Source organism: Dasypus novemcinctus, chromosome 15 (assembly GCF_030445035.2).
Source record: "Dasypus novemcinctus isolate mDasNov1 chromosome 15, mDasNov1.1.hap2, whole genome shotgun sequence".
In the NCBI taxonomy this organism is placed as follows: Eukaryota; Metazoa; Chordata; class Mammalia; order Cingulata; family Dasypodidae; genus Dasypus; species Dasypus novemcinctus.
Genome location: NC_080687.1, coordinates 106,284,914 through 106,305,747, shown reverse-complemented (window position 1 = coordinate 106,305,747; position 20,834 = coordinate 106,284,914). Strand labels below are relative to the sequence as shown.

The 20,834-nt window shown below is 41.2% G+C and overlaps 2 pseudogenes; one reads left to right on the top strand and one right to left on the bottom strand.

Moving 5' to 3' along the window:
• The first annotated feature begins 3,021 nt into the window (after positions 1 to 3,021).
• On the top strand, positions 3,022 to 4,645 carry LOC101438796 (ret finger protein-like 4A; annotated as a pseudogene).
• A 433-nt stretch (positions 4,646 to 5,078) lies between these two features.
• On the bottom strand, positions 5,079 to 6,697 carry LOC101438373 (guanine nucleotide-binding protein G(s) subunit alpha-like; annotated as a pseudogene).
• Positions 6,698 to 20,834: the final 14,137 nt, after the last annotated feature.

Here is a 20,834-nt window from a genome sequence, read left to right as displayed (position 1 = left end):
TAAGGATATTATAATACAGGGTACTGTAAATACAGGAGACATTTAAGCTAGAAAATGCTACTAATGAGCAAAGAAAGATTTATCACTGTCCCTGGGAAAGGCAGCCACGCTTATTTCTGTCCAAAGTGCCAACTGTAAAGAATACAGTAAGTAACTAAAATCCTCTGAATTGGCTTGGAAGCTTACTTTTCTGTTAATAAAAGAACCCAGAAGATAAGAAGTCATATGAAATGAATGAAATTTCATATTTGGTGGGTACCTGCTAGAGGTAAAAATCTAACCACTGCATTGGTCTTTTCCACAAATCTGGCCATTTGATATTGAAGCAGGCTATTAAGATAGAGAATTAATAGAAGGACTTGGAACCTCGCAGAGAGTCCACATGGACATCAGTAACCCCCAAGATGGCTGCTGGAGGACCCCCACGCCCAAGATTCTGCTATCCAGAACAGACTTCTGAGAGCAAGGAAAAGCCCTGGATGTTCCCTGGGAACTTTATCATTGGGTCCTCACTAGGGGATTGATGGGTGGGGTGATCAATCAAAACAGCAAACAGCTGGAACCCCTCCCCTGCCATTAGCAAAGGGATAGAATAACTAATAGTTTATAAAGCAAACTGCAAGTCCTGAGCTTGCTCTCCCCCTGCTCTCTTGCCTTTGGACTGGTTCCTGCCCTCTGTGTGCCGGTCTCACCATTTTTCCTCTGCCATGTGGCCACGCAAGTAAACCTGGGCATTTATAATCTATAATGGGGAAATTGTAACTTGTAAATCATCCCTCTTTATCCCTTTTCACCCCCTTCCTCTCTACCTGGGACCTCTGATCTGTTATTTTCTCCCATTTCTCTTTCGTCTCTGCCTGAATAAATTACTAACCTAACTCACCGAGCGTGCTCTTGACATTCATTTCTGCAGCATAGCCAAGAACCTAGATAAAATCCCTTAACAATATTAACAAAAAATATAACTTCTACTCATGATCAAACTAAATAACAGAAAACACCATAAGGATCAATCCTCAATGAGCAAGTCAATGATATTATAAACACAAGAATAACTGCTCCCCTAAAAGTGAGACTATTCTAAAAGTCATTATAAAATAAAATTAAAATTATTAAAGTGATGAAAAGAAATAAATACTTCACACATAAATTAGGTCCGCATGAAACATAAATGTAATTCCAAAACAAAGGACAAATGCAAAGTGAAAGGACTTCTAAAAAAACAGTGTGTATATTTTTGAGAGTTTTGTTTTTCACTTTGTGTAAGTAAAACCAAAGATTTTGAGATTTGGGATTGTTTCTGCTATGGATTTCAAATGATAAGAGTGCCCAGCAAAACACAGCAAATCACTTTGTGAATGAAAGACTTAATTTAATCATGCAAATGTAATCTAACCCTTCCCCCAAGTCTTCTAACTTTTCATTTTCTCCCCTCAAACCCATAAAGATGAATACTTACGAGACATTTGCGATACGATAAATCTTTCTTTTTTGAAGAAAATGATAATGATTTTTTTTAAAAAATGCCTGTATCATATTTATAACATGTCAGATGGAGAAAATATTATGATTATAAGAAATATAATAATAAATGTTTTACTTTTGATAATTAGATTGATAAAATATAGGATCTTGATTTGCTGACAGATTGTTGGGTTGATTTTAGGAACTACTCCTGAATAGGTTTAATTAATTTCCTTGATATAAATACTAGAAAGTTTTATTTTGTGAGCAAAAAAACAAAAATCCCAACTCATTGACACTAACTCTAATCATAAGGCTTAATGTCAATGACAAATAGTTTGTTTTAAAATTCATGTCCTAATACCAAATCCTACTCCCACCAAAAATAATGTTGAAATGTAATCTAGAGTGATAAGAACATGGAAATCCTTGTCCATACTAATAGGAAAAGTAACTGCAAGACAAAAGGATCTCCTTTGTAATAATCTTTCTATGTCATCATTTACACCATAATTAAATCAAAACTTGATTAAATCAAGACGAGATGCAGGATATAAAGTGGGAAGAGACACTGTCAGTGCTTTTCACTTCAGAACTGAGCTGACGGAGGAAGCAGCTGTAGCCAGAGGAGAATCTACTGGAGGAGTGGTGAGTGCCGTCCTTTGTAATTTCAATTCTATTTCTCAAATTTCAACAAATGGCAAGCACCAGGAAATTGATAATTTATTTCTGCAAGTGTTGTCTGAGGCCGATGCCACCCACAATCTGTGATTTGGGACTCTTGGTCCCACTGCTCTAGGAATAGTAGACAGAACCTTGATTTTCAATATTCAGGCAGAAGAAATGATATTGTCTTGGTTTTCCTTATCAAATGATAGCTTAGACAATTGTAGCAGATGGTGAATTGAGTTTCTCCATTGACTTGACCTTCTCAGCTGTTGCTATGGGTTTCTGCTACATCCAGGACACACCAGTTGGCGGAGTAGTTGGTTGATCTCTGAGTTAGACCAGCGCTAGTCAATAGAAATATAGAGTAACCCACAAATGTAATTAGAAATTTTCTAATAGCCACCTTAATAAAGTAAAAAAGAAACATGCCCAATTAATTTAATATTCTAGTTATAATTATTTCAATATGTAATTGATTACAAACAGTTATTAGAGAGTTTACATTCTCTTTTTGTTAGTGCGTCTTAAACTTCCAGTCTGTATTTTGCATTCACTGCACAGCTCAATTTAGATCAAATGAATTTTTAGGTGCTCATGAACCACATGAGTTTTATGTCTATCATATTAGACACCCCAGGTCTAGATCCTTTCATGACTTCAATTTAATGCCAAATAATGAATTATATTCTTCATTCCAACTAGATTCCAAATATCAGAAATTCAAGGACATGAGTTTTATATTTGTATGTATATTGAATTTTCATTATCTGGGGCTAATGATTGCACATAGAAGGTACATGACAACTCTATGAATGTAAACAAGAAAACATCTGGGTCCTTCGATTCTGTAAACTCCATTCTCATGCAGATTTTACCTGGAGATTGGGCATGGCTGAACAATTTAAAAAGGCAAGCAGATGTCCTATCTGCATGATCTACCTTGAAAACCCAGTGTACCTAAAATGTGGGTATGCCTGCTGCCTGCACTGCACCAATTCACTGCAGGAGGAGCCCCATCTGGAGGGTATATTGTGCCCTTCCTGCCCTGCGGTCTCACAGAAGAATGACATCAGACACGTTTGCCAGTTGGGGGAGCTGGTTTCCAAGGTCCGAGAACTGGAGCCCCAACTGAAAACTATTCTACAGATGAACCCAAAGATACTAAAGTTCCAAGGTAAGGAATCTGTATAACTTCCCACAATGGACCCTGGAATAAACAACTACTCGAAAGGTTCAATATTAAATATGGGCATTAGTTCAATTCTGACACCTACAATTTCTATGTGCCACAAACATCAGTTGTTCTCACCTCTGAGTGTAGATTAGATTCAACTACACTGGATATTTTAAAGAAAATGTATTTTGTTCATGCCCTAGAACTGTGTTGTCCAAAACAGTAGCCACAGCTGGCTGATGAGTACTTTGAATGTTGAATAACAGTAAGGCAGAAGTAATCCATTGCCTCCGGCTTCCTAACATTAACTCTTAATTTTGATAAAACCATAGCAATTCTAAAGTGTACATGCAACTCCCCAGCCACCAAGGTGAACTGGGAATCTAATAGCAAAGAGAAAAGAAAATTTAATATTTGAACATTATTTTACAATAAGTAGAATACTTTTTCTTCCTTAATGCTGTCTGTAATTTGAGAACAAACAACTGTGATGGTACCCACCCTCAGGGATCTTATGCGTTAAAGAGAAGAATAATCAAATAACCACATAGTTTAATACAAACAGAATCCTTACTGTGAAGGAAAGACCCATTCTGCCATAAAACAGGATATTTTAAACTCGTCAACAGTGCTAGGTGAATTTCCTTTAAAAAATTTGCTTTAGTGAAAAAGGAATTAAAGGAACATAATTCAACCCTGTATTTGGGCACTTGCAGTAGAATGTGGAGGGTTTATAGTCTGTCCTTTCGCTGTCTTATTTTCTTCCACAGTGGATATGACCTTGGATGTAGACTCAGCCAATAACCTCCTCATCATTTCTGAGGACCTGAGGAGTGTCCGGTGTGGACATAAACAGAATCGTGAAGAACGTGCCGAGAGATTCAGCTACGCAGTGTGCGTTCTTGGCTCTTCTCGGTTCACGTCGGGCCGCCACTACTGGGAGGTGGAGATGGGAACAAGCACAGAATGGGATCTGGGTGTTTGCAAGGAATCTGCTAACCGAAAGGAACTGTTCTTCGATCTTCGGATTATGGCTTCTGGACTCTGGGTTTGAGAGATGGAAATGTTTTCTCAGCCAGCACTAAGCCACACACTGCAGTCTGGGTGAACACCTGGTTACGCCGAGTGGGCATTTTCCTGGATATGAATATTGGAAACCTTTCTTTTTGGGACATTACTGATGGATCCCATATCTTTACATTCAGCAACATTCCAGTTTCAGAGCCACTGCGCCCCTTCTTTTCTCCTCCAGTTTTAAGCAATGGTGATAAGGGCTCCCTGAGTATTTGTCCTGTAGTAAATCCACACATTCCATTCCTCCAGAATAACCCAGGATAGACCAACCAAGCCAAGACAAGGAAAACATTTATTAAGCATTCGTTTGTGCTAATACTTGTGGCCTTTTCTACACGGAACACACATTATAAATGCAATAAAAAAGAAATTTGGAAAACTTATGTTTCATGAACTCAAAGAAGATTTTTTTTCCTTGCCCACATTTAATTTTTATTCTGACTTTTTTAATGGTATACAAAACAATATTTATTTATTTATTTATTACTGAAAGTGAGAGGGAACTTTTGTGGCCTTTTTGTCTTTTTCTTTTAGGCGGCCTGAAGCTGAAGGGAAAAGGGGGTTTTGCAAAATCACTCGGGAAAGGAAAAGTTGCTTTGTTAATCATGCCATATGGTGGGTGCTTAACTGCGTGGACAATTACGTCTCACTTTTAATTAATTGTGCTTAAGGCTTTAATTAAGTGTAGGGGCTGCCCTTAGAGCAGCTCGTCCTGACAACGGCGCGTGGCTGGTGAAGTCTCGCAGTCGCTGAACACGCGGCGAATGTTCCGGTGGCGACAGCGCAGGTGAGGTGGGGAAGCAGCGGTGCGCCCGTCTCCATGGCAGTGCTGGTTCTCAGGAATTCGTCGCGGATGAAGCACTTGGCCCGGGTCACGCGTGGGTCCTCTCCGGGCTTGGGAAGCAGCATCCTCAGGAGCAGCGTAGCGAGCAAATGCTGGACAGCAGTCCTCGATCTTGGATTTTCCAGCAAGGCCTTTCTCAGCAAGCACGTCTCGCGGGTTGAGGAACAGAATCGCAGAGACGGTGCGCAGCCGCGCGTTGTTCCAGACGGTGCAGGGCCGCGGCAGGCGGCTGCCGGGCTGTCCTCCCGAAGGGCCACGTCGCAGCTGTGATGCGCAGCAAAGTGACGGCCGCGCAGCGCGGGGCGGGCCCGCTTGGTCCTCGCGCTGGCCGCCCCCATCGACCACGGCCAAGCCGACTTTGTCCACCTGGAATTTGGTCTCAAAGATTCCACCAGTCAGGACGCGGCCGCGAGGCAGGCGCGGGTCGCTGGGCACGAGTGGGCCTGCTTGCCGCCATCAGTCTGGTCCACGCAGTCCCGGGCGCAGGCAGTCAGCGGGCACCCACTGGCGCGCTGGCGGCAGGCGCGCCCTCCTCCCGCAGAGCCCTGGCGCGCTCGGGAGGGAATCAAGGCAGGCGCCTGCACCGCCTCAGGGTGCGGTCCCCGCGCGCTGGTTCTCGGGCTTGGCCAGCTCCACGCGCGGCTCCAGGTTGTCACGGCGGCCACGAGGGTCTCAGCGGCCTCTTTCAGGTTGTTCTCCACGTCCTGCGCTTTCGTGGCCTTCTCACCACCGCTGTTGGCTGCTTGCAGCCTGCGGGGCCTCTTAGGTGCCCTCTCCATTAAACCCAGTAACAGGCAGGATCCTCATTTGCTTCACGACGGTGCTTCTACCACATTCTCCAGCACCCAGCAGCCGCAGGCGGGGATTGGCCCGTCGACCTGCTCGTCCTGCTGCAGCAGCTTCTCCATCTTCTCGTTGGCTGCGCGCTGCGCCTTCTCGTTGCGCTGGTCCTCGGCCTTGCTGTTCCCGAGGCATCGCGCGGGCGGGGGCAGCACCGGGCGGGCCGGGCCGGGCCTGACTGCTGGCGAGGAGCGCGCCGGGCCGACTGCGGGCGTGGGCGCCGGGAGTGTGCGGCGTGGGTGGGAGCCGAGGGGCGCGCGCACTCCCCGCCAGGCGAGCGGAGAGGCCGAGAGGGCTGAAGGCGGCCGCCGCGGGTCCGAGGCGGACTGGGGCAGGAGCGGCGGGAGCTGCCGCCCCGCTCCTATTGCCTCGGCGGGGCCCTGCCACGGCCCGACCCAAAAGTGCCGCGGCGGGCGGGCGAGCGGGGGAGGCTCAACGTTTTAATCGGAAAATAAATTTCACTTTATACACTAAATGTTGTGGGTGGTTATTCTCTGAACATGTGGTTATTCTCTTTGAATGCAATGATCGCAGCCAGAGGCGCGGGAGTCTCTTGAGAGCATAGGTAGGACCTGATGGAGGACAGGCCAGTAGGTCAAGCCGTCCATGTCCTTGTAAATAACGATGACCATGGCGCTTCACTGAGCTCCTCTTGGTGGTGACCGTGAGTCACAAGGGGAGAGGGAGGGAAAAGAATAGATGGAACACGGGGCATTCTGGGGCAATGGAATTGTTCTGCATAAACCACATCAAAATCACCAAATCTATAAAGCGTACAGTCCAAAATATAAACCACAACATGAATCATCGACCATGGTGAGTAGCAATGTTTCAATATTTGTACATCAGCTGTAATACATGTACCATCCGCATGTAAAATGTTTTTCATGGGGGGAAGGGGAAAAGGGAGAGGACATTGGGTATACGGGAATCACCTGTTTTCTGTACATGACTTTTCTGTAATTTAAAGCTTCTTTGAAGACAAATGAAAAAAAAAATAAGACACTGAGTGAATACATGGAAGAAAATGTCACATCGAAGACCGCAGATCTTACAATGGTGAAAGACATAATAGGAAAATTTTTAAATTATATTTTTTATTTCAAACTCTTTTTTTGTATTTTATTTGTTATTTTTAAAACCACCATTATTATATCATTTTCATATTAATTGTATTTGGCTACAATGTTGGCTTCGATTTTGAAGAAGTTTTGGATCACAGAAGGGTTGCGACTATGACGGGGAGGATCATGGATGTGCAGTGTCAGACATGGGGTTGCACTGGAGGAGGTTCACCTGGGGCATACCTACAAGGAATACAAATGCCTTCAAGTGTTCATGGGGCATTGTCACAGTGGGTGGAGATCCAAACAATAACTAAAGAAATATCAAATTCCCATCCTGGGGAGCTCTGCCACATTCTCTAATGGGACAGTAAGAATCCCCTGAGTGATTAGTGAAGGAGGATGAACCATTTATGTGTCCTTGAGTGTGATGACTGTACTTATGAAACTTTACTTTTGAAATTGAATCTTATCATAGTATTATAGGGTGCCTAAGAGTTACCTCCTGAGAGCTTCCTTTTAGCTCAAATGTGGCTTGTCTCTAAGCCAAAACTCAGCATATAAAAGCATTACCTTTCCCCCAGCATGGAACATGATTCCCAAGGATGAGCCTCCCTGGCACAGAGGGAGTATTACCAGCCACCAATTGGCAATGCAACTGGAAAAAGACCTTGAGAAGAAGAGGGAAGGGGAAAGACAAGTGAGTTCATACGGCTAAGAAACTTCAAAATGAGTCTGGAGGTTATTTCAGAGGTTGTGTTTATGTATGTCTCAGCAGATACTCATTGACTGTCAAAGTAAATATTACCACAAATAACAGGGCTCCTGAGGGCTCTGGAGACATCCAGACACTATAGGCAGGGCAGACAGCTCAGGAGTTTGGTGCCCTGCCAGTAGGCACTACTTTGGAATTTATGCTTCCCACTGTGACAGAGTTGGAGCAAGTTGTGGTTTCCCTACACATGGCTATACTGTCCCTCTAACTGAACCTATAATTAATACTAGAGTTGATAGTTGTATATCCAAGAGACTTAAATCTGGGCTATTTATGTGCCATTTGGGCCCTGAATCTCAACAGACTTGCAACATCTACTCTCCAGTTCACTGGACTCACCCAGGACAACTAACAAGGAGATGAAGTCTGACAATGGCCATCTCAAAGAACAGAGACATGGAGCTGCCCTGGATGGTGCTTCAGAGGCAATCACCGGACATTGTATATCCTCACAGGGCCCACTGGATGGAATGGGGGAGAGTATGGGCCATGATGTGGACCATTGACTATGAGGTGCAGAGGTGCCCAAAGATGTACTTACCAAATCCAATGGATGTGTCATGATGATGGGAGGGAGTGTTGCTGGGGGGAGGGGGGGAGAGGTGGGGTGGGGGGGTGGGGATGAATGGGACCTCACATATATATTTTTAATGTAATATTATTACAAAGTCAATAAAAAAATAAAAAAAAAAGAACAGAGAGAATCTGCAGGTGCAAGCATGAAGGTCCCATCCATCTGCCCCATAGGTTCTACGTCCCCTCTCAATTAGAGGCGGAGTGGGCATCACTATCACAGAATCCTCAGGATTGGGGAATGGGCAATGGACTAGAGTAGACTTACAGTTGTTCTACTGCAGATATTTGATCCTAGCAATAGAAGTAGTTTTATCATAGATGTGGAGGCAGTGGCTGATGGAGGTTCCAAGGGGAGGAAGAGGGAAAAATAGGCATAATTTGGGGGCATTTTCAGGACTTGGAATTTATCTTGAATGACATTGCACTGACAGATACAGATCATTGTATATTTTATAATAACATGCAAAAATGAGCTGAAGAGAGGGTAAATTACAATGTAAACTATAATCATCACTTAGTGGCAATGTTCCAAGATGTGTTCAATTGTGGCAACTGTACCACAGTAGTAAAGAATGATGTTATGTGGGAAAATGTGGGAGAGCTAAGGAGCAGGACATATGTGAATCCCCTATATTTTTTGTAACATTTATGTAATCTAAGTTTCTTCAAAAAATAAAAAAACTGAAAAGTATATTTAAAAACTAATTAAATAGAGAGATTCATTAACAATATTGGTGAAGTTGCTACATGTATAAATACTTGTGTGTCAGGAAAAAAATAAATTGTATTTTGAATACTAAATAGTATGAATGGTTATTCTCATTTTATGTTTATATTTACATTTCTATAAAAAACATCCTGAATTCTCAGCTCAATTTCCAAATATTTTTATTTTAATTTTTGTAACAACAACTGAATACATTGTGGAGGCTATAAATTAAACATTGGCACATATCCAAATTGTGTAATTTTCAAAATGATAGGGAAAGAGTACCTTCTAGTCAAAGTAAAATTGTTTAAACAATAGAAAAAATATAAATACCAGTGTAATATCCAGAATTGAAAAGACAAATTTTCTCCATTATGACAAAGTTTATCTTAAATTTCCCTCACCTGTGCTCCCCTATGTAGATCAACCACATACTTCACATGATGTAGAAATATAACGGTTTGGTATCAAGTATCCTCCTAGTAGCATCTCATATGAGCAATCTTTCATTCCTTACTTCTCCCATGTGGCACCCTTCTCATGACACAGACCTTTAAATCCCTAGAACAATCAATAATGAACAAAAATGGGCAGGCCTGATAAATCCTAGAGAGGAATTTAAAACGAATTCTAAAACTATAGAAACAACCCAAAATAAGGTAAGAACATTATCACAAAGTAACATAATACAGCTATTATAAATATACATGACATAGTTTAATTACAAAGATCTGACTAAAAGTAAATTATATATGTGTGTGTACATATATATTCCTTACACACTATCAACATAAGAATGTTGTAGAGGCAATATTATTCATCAGAGAGATGGAAAAATAATAAATGTATAAATGGCCAAGAACAAACATTCAAAAAGTGTTAAGCAAAACCTGACAGAAGTAACTAATTAAAGAGACTGTTCTGGAATAAAAGCTAAAGATATAGTTTATTTTGGTAAAATTCATTGAACGCAAAATTTGCCATTGGTTAAACCATTTAAAAGCGTACAATTTGGAGGAATGAAGTTCATTCATGATGTTGTGCAACCATTATCACATTCTAGCTCTGTAGCTTTTTCATCATTACACATAGAAAGCCCATACTTATTAAGCAGTCATTCTCCCTTTCCTTAAGCCAACACCAATTTGTTTTCTATCTCTATGGATTTATCAATTTTGGGTATTTCATATGAATGGAATCAAAAGTGTATGTTCTCAGGAAGTGGCTGTGGCTCAATCAATTGGGCTCCCATCTACCATGTGGTAGGCACTGGGTTCACGTGCCAGGGCATCCTTGTGAAGGCAGGCTTGCCCTCATTCCATGAAGAGCCACCTGGTCTGCAAGGACCATGGAGTGCCAACTGAGCAAGTTGACACAACAAAAAGGGAGACAAGCAAAAACACAGAAAAGCGCACAGTGAATGGACACAGCAAGCAGACAGCCAGCAAGCCTCAAGGGGGGGAGGGGAAATAAAATAAAAATAAATACAGAGACAGAAGAATGCACAGCAAATGGGCACAGAGAGCAGACAGCATGCAAAAAAAGCCACAAGGTGGGGGATAAAAAGAAAGTGTATATTCTGTTTTTTTGTCTGGCTACTTTCACATAGCATAATGTTTTCAAGGTTCATCCATGCTATAACACATTTCAGTATTTCATTCCCTTTTATGGCTGCTATGTCTTGTAGTTCCCATAATTAACCTGCACTTCATAAGCCTCATATGCAAAATATTCTAAATCCAGTGATTAAATATTAAGAAGAAGAGGAGAAAAATAGAGATACACAGGGAAGAAGGTGATGTGATGATGGAAGTGATTGGAGTGATTCACCTGTAATTCAAAGAATGACAAGGATTGTGGGAGCCAACAGACGCTGGAAGATGCAGGGAAGGATTTTTCTGTAGAGCTTTCAGAGGGAGTATGGCCCTGCCTACACATTGCTTTCAGAATTCTGGGGCACCCAACTGAGAGAATTAATTTCTGTTGTTTTTGGGCATTCGGTCTGTCTAATTTGTTACAGCAGCCGTAGGAGACTAATACAGTGCCATACCAGAGAAGAAGTGTCCAACAAACTCCCATCCTCCTCCCTAGAACATTCCATATTTTTATTCCATGAATGTCATTCAGTAAATTTCCACAGAGCCTCTTGCCAATGATTTTCCAGTCATGTTCCTTCCATGGTCCTGACCATCCAGCCAATGATATCCAGTCACACATATAGCTGTTTCTCCTTTCAAACAAAATGAACAATCAGATTAACTTCTCAAAACTGTTCCTGTGAGGAGGATTTTCCTTCATCACTGTCCTTCAGGGAAATCCCCAAAAGTCTGAAATGTTATATTGCATTTAATTGTCATATCTCTTCATTCTTAAACTTAAAACAGTTCCTTCATCATGTTTTCTTATGACTAAACTCAGTCAGGGGGACAATGGAACTCAGTCAGGAATGGAGAAGGTTGCTGTTATGAACTTGAATGAGAAATGGGGGTTAGAGCAGAACAGCTCCAGTTACTTGAGTCTTAGTTCTCCAACATGTGTGCAAGGACTGGAGGTTGGGAATATGACCTTGATAAGTAAGATTTTGTAATATGGAGTCCTTTCAGTATCAGAGACTCAAAGTACTGAACAGCCAATAAGAAAGGGCAAGGAAATATCTATCACTGTCCCAGGGAAAGGTAGACAAGTTCATTTCTGTCCCAAGTTACAACTGGAAAAGGATCGTCAGCAACTGAGAGCTGAAGACAGCCCCTTGAGTGGGCTGGGAAACCTATTTTGTTCCTTTCTTCTTCTTAATGGAAAATTCCCTAATCCAAGAAATTAACATTAATATGATTCCAGAATGATGGATCTTTTTGGGAAATTCTTGGGGAAATATTAGATGTTTATTCAAAACACTGGGGTTGATGTTTTCAATAACTGAATCCACATGGTGGAATAAAAAATATATAAACCCCTGCTTAAGATGTGCTTAAAACAAACAAATGCAAAACACATTAGGGATTACTATTTCATGAGCAAGAGTCAATGAAACAACAAATTTGAGAATAAACATGCCCCAAATGTCACAACATCCTAAAGTAATTATAGGATATATTACTTTAAACATTTAAATAGTAAGATTAGGGAATTGGACTTGGCTCAATGGTTATAGTGTCTGCCCACCACATGGAGGTCCACAGTTTGAACTCAGGGTCTCTTTGACCCATGTGAAGCTGGCCCACATGCAGTGCTGATGCACACAAGGAGTGCTGTGCCATGCAGGGGTGTACCCCGCATAGGGAGCCCCATGCACAAGGAGTGCACCCTGTAAGGAGAGCTGTCCAGTGGTGAAAGAAAGTTCAGCCTGCCCAGGAGTGGTGCTGCACACATGGAGAGCTGACGCAGCAAGATGACCCAACAAAAAGAGACACGGATTCCTGGTACTGCTGACAAAAATACAAGCGGACACAGAAGAACACACAGTGAATGGACACAGAGAACAGACAACTGGGGGGGGCGAGGAGGGGAGAGAAAGAAATAAAAATAAATCTTAAAAAATAAAAATAAAAATAAATAGTAAGACTAGAAATAAAACTTCATATACCTCCATGCAAAGATGAACCAACATTGTATCTCCCATTCAGTGGAGAAGAACAATATGAAAGGATTTCTCAGAAATATTAGTCACAATTTTTAGTATACTTGTGCATTTTTCAACTTGCCTTAATGAGTCAACAGTTCTTGAGTACTGGTATTATGTAGGGCAAAACACATTTTCCTTTGCTTTAGATTTAAAGTGATAAGTAATTCCAGCACCAAAAAGCAACTGTTCTCCCTGGAAATGCTTAAGTGGAAGACAATTTTTTAGCACCTTCTGGTATTTCTTATTTTTTATCATATGATATCATTTTTATTCATTCTTTGACACTTGATCAACCATGAGTCATGTAAAACCAAGAGGAATTGTTTTGGATGACTGATTTAAAATGAAATCAATCTCATTTTTATAAGTTGTAATGTAGTAGAAACAGTTACTTTATAAAAACATCTTTTGATTTTGATACTGTCTGTAACTAATAAAAATTAAGATCTTGACTGGTTGACATTGGCAGGAACAATTTTGGAGCTTATTTACCAAACTTCTCAAAGATGATCTTTGGAATCCTGGAGAAAAAGTTCTTTTGAAGAAGTGACTATTCTAGTGATGTGGTTTTAGGAAAGACTTTTGAGTACATTGAACTCATTTTCTTGATCTAAATATGAGGAGGTTTTACTTGCTTGGGCAAAAACTACTTGAGAGTAGCTCCATTATTTCATAAGGATTAATAATTATGCCAATATTTTGTTTTAAAAGTTTCTGTCCTAATACCAAATCTTATAAGCAAAACCCATCTTAAATGACTGTGAGGATATACTTTATTCATCTTAATAGAAACAAAAAACAATATTAGGATAAGACTTTTGTTTTTGTAACCTATGTAGTAAGTAAAAATCTAATTCCTGCCATAAGTGAATGAAAATTTGATTGAAATAAGGTAGGATGTGGTTAATTTGTGAGGAAGGACCCTCATCAAGAAAAACCCTCTGCTGTAGATTTCACTACACAGCTGAGCTGAAAGGAGAAACAGCTGGACACCAGAGGAAAACCTCAGTGTGAATCCAAACTTAAGTTATTCCTTTTTTACTTCTCAGATTTCTACAAAGAAATCTATAGAGAGCACGGTCCAGGCAGCTGAGTAAATTATTACTTCAGCAAATATGGTCTGAGGACAGCCAACTCAATGCAGGAACAGTATATGCCTTTAGGGATATATGAGCCCACTGCTCTATTACCAGCAGACAGATTGTGCCTACCCTGGATCAAAAAATGACACCGTTTTTATCTTCCTTAATGAAATCATTCTGTGGCTGACTCTACAAAATGGTGAGTTGAGATTCTACCATTGATTGTATTAGTCAGGATTCTCTAGGGAAATGGAACCAACAAGGGATATCTGTCGGCAGAGATTTATCAGAGTCTCTCATGCAGCTGTGGGGATGCACAAGTCCAGGTTCCACAGGCGGGCTGCCACCAGGAGCTTCATTGAAAGTCCAGTGAAGATTCTTGATGAGTTCTGGGAGATGTTGGCTGTCCAAAGATGAGCTGTGAAAACCTCTCTCAATGCTGGAATCACTTCCCCTTTTAAGGGATTCAAGTGATTGGGTTAAGAGCCACTCACTGCTGATGGCAATCTCTCTGATTGATGTAATTATAACCAGCTATCTACCACTGCAGCTCTCTGTGTGTGCGGCACCACTTCTGGGCAGGCTGCGCTTTTTTCACATGAGGTGGCTCTCCTTATGGGGCACACTCCTTGTGTGTGGGGCTCCCCTACATGGGGAACACTCCTGGGTGGCATGGCACTCCTTGCATGCATCAGTACTGCACATGAGTCAGCTCACCACATGGGTCAGGAGGTCTGGGGTTTGAACCCTGCACCTCCCATGTGGTAGGTAGATACTCTATCAGTTGAGCCAAATCTGTTTCCTGCAGTCTCATTTTAGTATTTCAAGGTGCCAAATCCTATCTTCTTTTCTATTAATTCTTGGTGTCCGTGAGAATGTGTCATATAATTTATGGAGGCTATGTTGGGCATGAATAAGAGATGTCTTGGTACATATCTTATTCCAAAATATAAAATGAAAAAATGAATTTATATTCACAATAAGTTTACTATTGCTTCATGTGAACATGCATTTATGAGGGTGAAATCTGGCCAAGATATTTTTAAAGTTTTTAAAAAGTTTTATTCGCCCCCCCTTGAGGCTTGTTTGTTGTCTGCTCTCTCTGTCCATTCACTGTGCATTCTTCTGTGTGTCTGTATTTATTTATTTTTTATTTATCCCCCTCCTTGCAGCTTGCTTGTTTTTTGCTCTCTGTGTCCATTCACTGCATGCTGACCTGTGTTTTCACTTGTCTCCCACTTTTTTTGTTGTTGCACACCTTGCTGAGTCAGCTCTCTGCAGCACCCACAAGCTGGGCAGCTCTCTGCAGCACGTGGGCAAGCCTGCCTTCATAAGGAGGCCCCAGGTCCTGAGCCAAGGGCCTCCCATAAGGTAGACTGGAGCCCAACTGATAGAGCCACAGCTGCTTCCCAAGACATTTTTAATCCTTGACACTGCATGTTTAGGTGTCAGGAAGTCAGGAAGCCAAGTCATAAGGGAGTCTAGAGGAGTAATGTGTCCTTGGTCCAGAGGGTTCATTTCCAAGGCTCTCCTTGGCTCTGTTCATATGATTACCTTAGGAGAAACCTTTCTATGCTGTGATTCTAATAATTAAGCCTGGTTGGAGATGTTGTCAGTCCACAAGGCCGTTCTTCTCCAATTATCCTCACTCTCTGATCAATATACCATTCATGTTGTGGGTTGAAGTTCCTGTTAAGATATAAAGAGATCACTACTCAAGCCCAAGAAATCCCTTCTTTTATTTTGACTTCCAGTGTGATAACCCATCTAGACTCAGGACTCACAGTGTTATCTTTCCATTTTGTTATAACATTAGGAAAAATAAAGCCTGGAAAGAAACTACTTAATCAACCATGCGAAACGGAGAAGGAAATTGCAAAGAAAAAAACAAGGTGAATATTTCAATATTATTTGTAGTACATATAAAGTTTTCTCATTAAAAATAAATATATGATGTTTGTATTTTGATAGGATATGAGCTAAAATATAAATTAAGTTTTTGAGAAAGCTATATTCATTGTCTGTGAATTAGCTGATCTTACACATTAAATAAAATAACTCTCTTTAATCATACAACCACATTACTTATTATAAATGAATTCCCAGTGTGAATTAGAGGCCCATGTTCCTACAAATATATTTAGGATAATTTGAACTAGTTAGGGAAATGAGGGATATTTCTCCAGGAAAGAGAATTAAAGACACTGAAGTGAATGAAATGCATGAACAGTTGCAATAGAAAGGATGAGTGAGACTTTAATCTATCCATTTGCTAATTTTCCTTCCACAATGGGTATGATCTTGGTTGTTGACACAGCCAATGAAATTCTCATCATTTCTGATGACCTGAGGAGTGTCCAATGCGGGACATTCAAACAGAAGCTGAAAGAATCTGCAGAAAGATTCAGCTACTCAATTTGTGTCCTTGGCTCCTCTCAGTTAACTTCAGGTAGCCATTACTGGGAAGTGTATGTGGAAATAAAGTATGAATGGGATCTGGGCCTCTGCAAAGAAACTATTCACTAGCAAAGAGAGATCCAGCTATTTTCAGAACTCAGTTTCTGGACACTGAGTTTAAGAAAGGGAAGATAGTTTGGGGCCTGTACCACACCGTGGACTGCCCTCTGGATGAATCTTCAGTTATACCAAGTAGGGATTTTCTTGGATATGGGCATTGGAAATATTTCCTTTCATAACATTAATGATGGCTCCCATATCTACACTTACCAATATTACAATATTTACCAAACTCTGAGCCACTGTGCCCTTTCATTTCTCCTTCAATTCCAAGTAGTGTTGGTAAAGTTTCCAAGAGAATCTGTCCTATAATGAATCCAAGCAGTCCATTCCTCCAGCAGATCCAAGATAGACCAATAAAACCAAGACAATAAAAATATTTGAAAATTTATTTGTTCTCATAGCTGGCAACTGTTATACTTGGATTATACAAATAACAGAAAAAAATGGGAACATTTTATAATTCACAAACAGAAAATTAGATTTCTTAGAATTTAAACTGCATTTTAAATATCAAATATTATCATGGCCAACTGTTTGGGTTTTATGTTTACACTCTTGTGTCATTAGTATGTTTTAAATCTCAGGCCAATCTGCAAATATTTTTCTTTGTATTTCTGTGAGGTCAACATCAAATTATGAATTAGGAGTTTATATGACGGATAGAAGTATGCAATTTTCTAAATGATATAAAAATACCTTTTATTGGCAATAATATTTATAAATATATGGATTTTGAAACACAGAAAACTAGATAAATTCTTGTAAAATATGCAAAATTGAGAAGACAACTTTTCACATCATGACAAAGTTAAGTAACATGATCTAATAATGGGCTCCAGATGCTTAATCTTGGAAACCATCTTCTGTAAATGCCTATGTGCCCTTGAGATGGTTAGGCTAATGTGTCAACTCAGCCAGATAATGGTGCCCAATTGTTTGATCAATCAAGTTCTGGACTAATTATAATCCAAGGACATTACTTTTTCATACATGGCTGGTTACATCTGCAATCAAGTAAAGTGGTCACCATCAGCAAAAAGGGTATCTTATCCAATCAGTTGAAGGCCTTCAAAGGAAAAATGATTTCAGCATTCAGAGAGAATGCCCATCTCTACTTCAGACAGACATTGTTTCCTGGGGAACTCATCAAGGACCTTCATCAGAGTCCTTGGTTTGTAGCCTGGTTTGTAGCCTGCTTGGGGAATTTGGACTTGTGCATCCCCACTGTCATGTGAGACAATTTTATAAAATCCTATACTGTGGGAGAACCAGCAAGATGGCAGCAGAGTAAGGAGCTCCTAGAGTCAGCTCCTGCTATAGGACAGTTAGCAAACACCCAGAGCTCTGTGGAGCTAGCTGAAGCACCTGTTTGGAGACTCTAGGAGGCCAGAAGAGCATCCTGCAATGTCCTTGGGGGAGTGGAAGGAGGAGACTGCCTGTCTTCAGAGAAGACTTGTAAGTAGAGGCTCCACATCATGGAGGCTGGTGCCCAGCCTCCACTAGAGGCACAAGCCACCTTGGGAGCTGTTCTGCGGCTGGAATTGAAAGTTCCACTTTCCCAAAAATGGGGGAGGAATAGACGGTTGGGCACCAATTTCAGTTATGATGAGAAAATTTAGTGGGCTACAGTATGATTCCAAGAACAGCTAAGGTTTGAGCCTGTCCAGGTCAGAACAAGGCTGGGAGCTGCCATCTTAACTCTGAGCCTGACACAAGGGGAAGCGGGGTGGACTGAAAATCATAGTACTGGTGGGGACCAGTTTCTTCCCATCCAGATCATATTACAGGTCTAGCCTAGGCCCCAGTGCCACCTCCAGCAGGGAGGAAGCTGCAGGGACCTGTGCCAGCCTCTCTGGGAAATTACCAGCTAAACCACAGAGGCCAGCGTTTATCCTACTCTGGTGGCATGAGCCACCCCAGGAGCTGCTCTGTGATGGGAATTGGAAGCTCCATTTCCCAGAATCAGGGGAAGAGGAGATGGTTGGCTGAATGGGAGACTTGGCTGCTGAAGAGATAACCATGGGAACAGCTGTGGTGAGAACCAGCCCAACTCAGGAAAAGGCCAGTAGCCACCAATCTGACTCTGCCCCCAGCCTGAGGGGAAGCCAGGCTGACAGTTTCTTTCATGTAGATCAGCCGGTAGCCTGCCTAGGCTTCAGCCCTGCCTCTGGTAGGAAGGAGGCTGAGGAGGCCTGCACCAGCCTATAAGATAACTGCAGAGAACTGTGGCTGGCATTGACTGAAAATCAGAAGTCTACCAGGGCAACTGCAGTCATCTTAGGACCCACACTGCATAGATTGCTGCCCACACTTCCAGCTCCATCCCTGTCCCAGGCAGGGGAGAAAAGGATGTGAAGTCTCTCAGGGAAACTACAGTCTAGGCCTGCATGTGGATTATTCCACACAGCTGTGACTCTGTCCCTACCCCTTGCAAAGGAGAAAGTTGGAAGAAGCTTCATTGGTCCCTCATGCAATGAGGGCCACTTGAGCCTCCACAGCTTACAGCACCAACTACATGCTTGGCTCCTACTGCATAACCAGCAAGGGAGAAATGATAGGAAGCCCTAAATTAGAGAGAAAAACTGCACCCAAGAAAAAATACTGTAGTAAGTCAGAAGTGGGAAGCAGACTTGGCCCAATGGATAGGGCATCCACCTACCACATGGGAGGTCCACAGTTCAAACCCTGGACCTCCTTGATCCATGTGGAGCTAGCCCATGTGCAGTGCTGATGCATGCAAGGAGTGCCCTGCCATGCAGGGGTGTCCCTTGCGTAGGGGAGCCCCACGCACAAGGAGGGTGCCCCATAAGGAGAGCTGCCCAGAGTGAAAAAAAGTGCAGCCTTCCCAAAAATGGCACTGCACAAATGGAGAGTTGACACAAGATGACACAACAAAAAGAAACACAGAATCCCGGTGCCACTGACAAAGATAGAAGTGGTCACAGAAGAACACACAGTGAATGAATACAGAGAGCAGATAACTGGGGAGGGGGAGGGAGAGAAATAAAATAATAATAATAAATCCTTTAAAAAAAAAGGTAAGTCAGATGCAAAGACATCAACCAAAAATTGCAATCCATACCAAGAAACAGGAAGCTATGACCCAGTTAAAGGAATAAGATAAGCCTCCAGATGACATAAAGGAGTTGAGACAACTAATTATAGATGTTCAAACAAATCTCAATAAATTCAATGAGATGGCTAAAGAGATTAAGGATATTAAGAAGACATTGGACAAGCACAAAGAATAATTTGAAAGCATACATAGAAACAGCAGATCTTATGGGAATGAAAGGTGCAATCAATGCAATTTTTTAAAAAAAACATTGGAATCATAGCATATTTAAGGAGGCAGAAGAAAGGATTGGTGAGCTTGAAGAAATGGCCTCTGAAAGTGAACATACAAAAGATCAGATGAAGAAAAGAACGGAAAATATTGAACAAGTTTTCAGGGAACTAAATGACAGCAAAAGGTGTGCAAACATATGTATCATGGATGTCCCAGAAGGAGAAGAGAAGGGGAAAGGGACAGAAGGAATATTTAAAGAAATAATGTTAGAAAATTTCCCAACCCTATTGAAGGACTTAGATATCCCTGTCCAAGAAGCACAATGTACTGCCATCCAAAAAAACTCAAATAGACCAACTCCAAGACACATACTCATCAGAATGTCAAAGGCCAAAGACAAAGAGAGAATTTTGAGAGCAGCAAGAGTAAAGCAACACATAATATATAAGGGATATCCAATAAGATGAAGTGCTGATTTCTCACCAGAAACCATGGAGGCAAGAAGACAATGGTCTGATATATTTAAGATACTACAAGAGAAAAATTTCCAGCCAAGAATCTTATATCCAGCAAGACTGTCTTTCAAAAATGAGGGCAAAATTAGAATATTCACAGATAAACAGAAACTGAGAGAATTTTAAGCAGCAAACCAGATTTTCAGGAAATACTAAAGGGTGTTCTAGAGGCTGAAAAATTAAAAAGAAAGGAGAGAGGGACCTGAAGGAGAGTCTAGAAATGAAGATTATATCAGTAAAAGTAACTAAAAGTATCCAAAGAGTGATGACAATAAAATATGACAGATAAAACTCGAATAGTCAGGAATAAACTTAACCAATGATGTAAAGCACTTGTATTCAGAAACTGCAACTCGATGTTAAACAAATCAAAAATGCCCTAAATAACTGGAAGAACATTCCATGCTCATCGGTTGGAAGACTAAATATCATTAAGATGTCAATTCTACTCAAATTGACATACAGATTTAATGCAATCCCAATAAAAATTCTACCAGCGTTAAAGAAAAAATTGAAAACATGATCATTAAATTTATTTGGAAGGGTAAGAAGTCCTAAATAGTCAGAAACATCATAAAAAGGAAAAGTGAGCCCTCATCTCCAGACTTAAAATAACA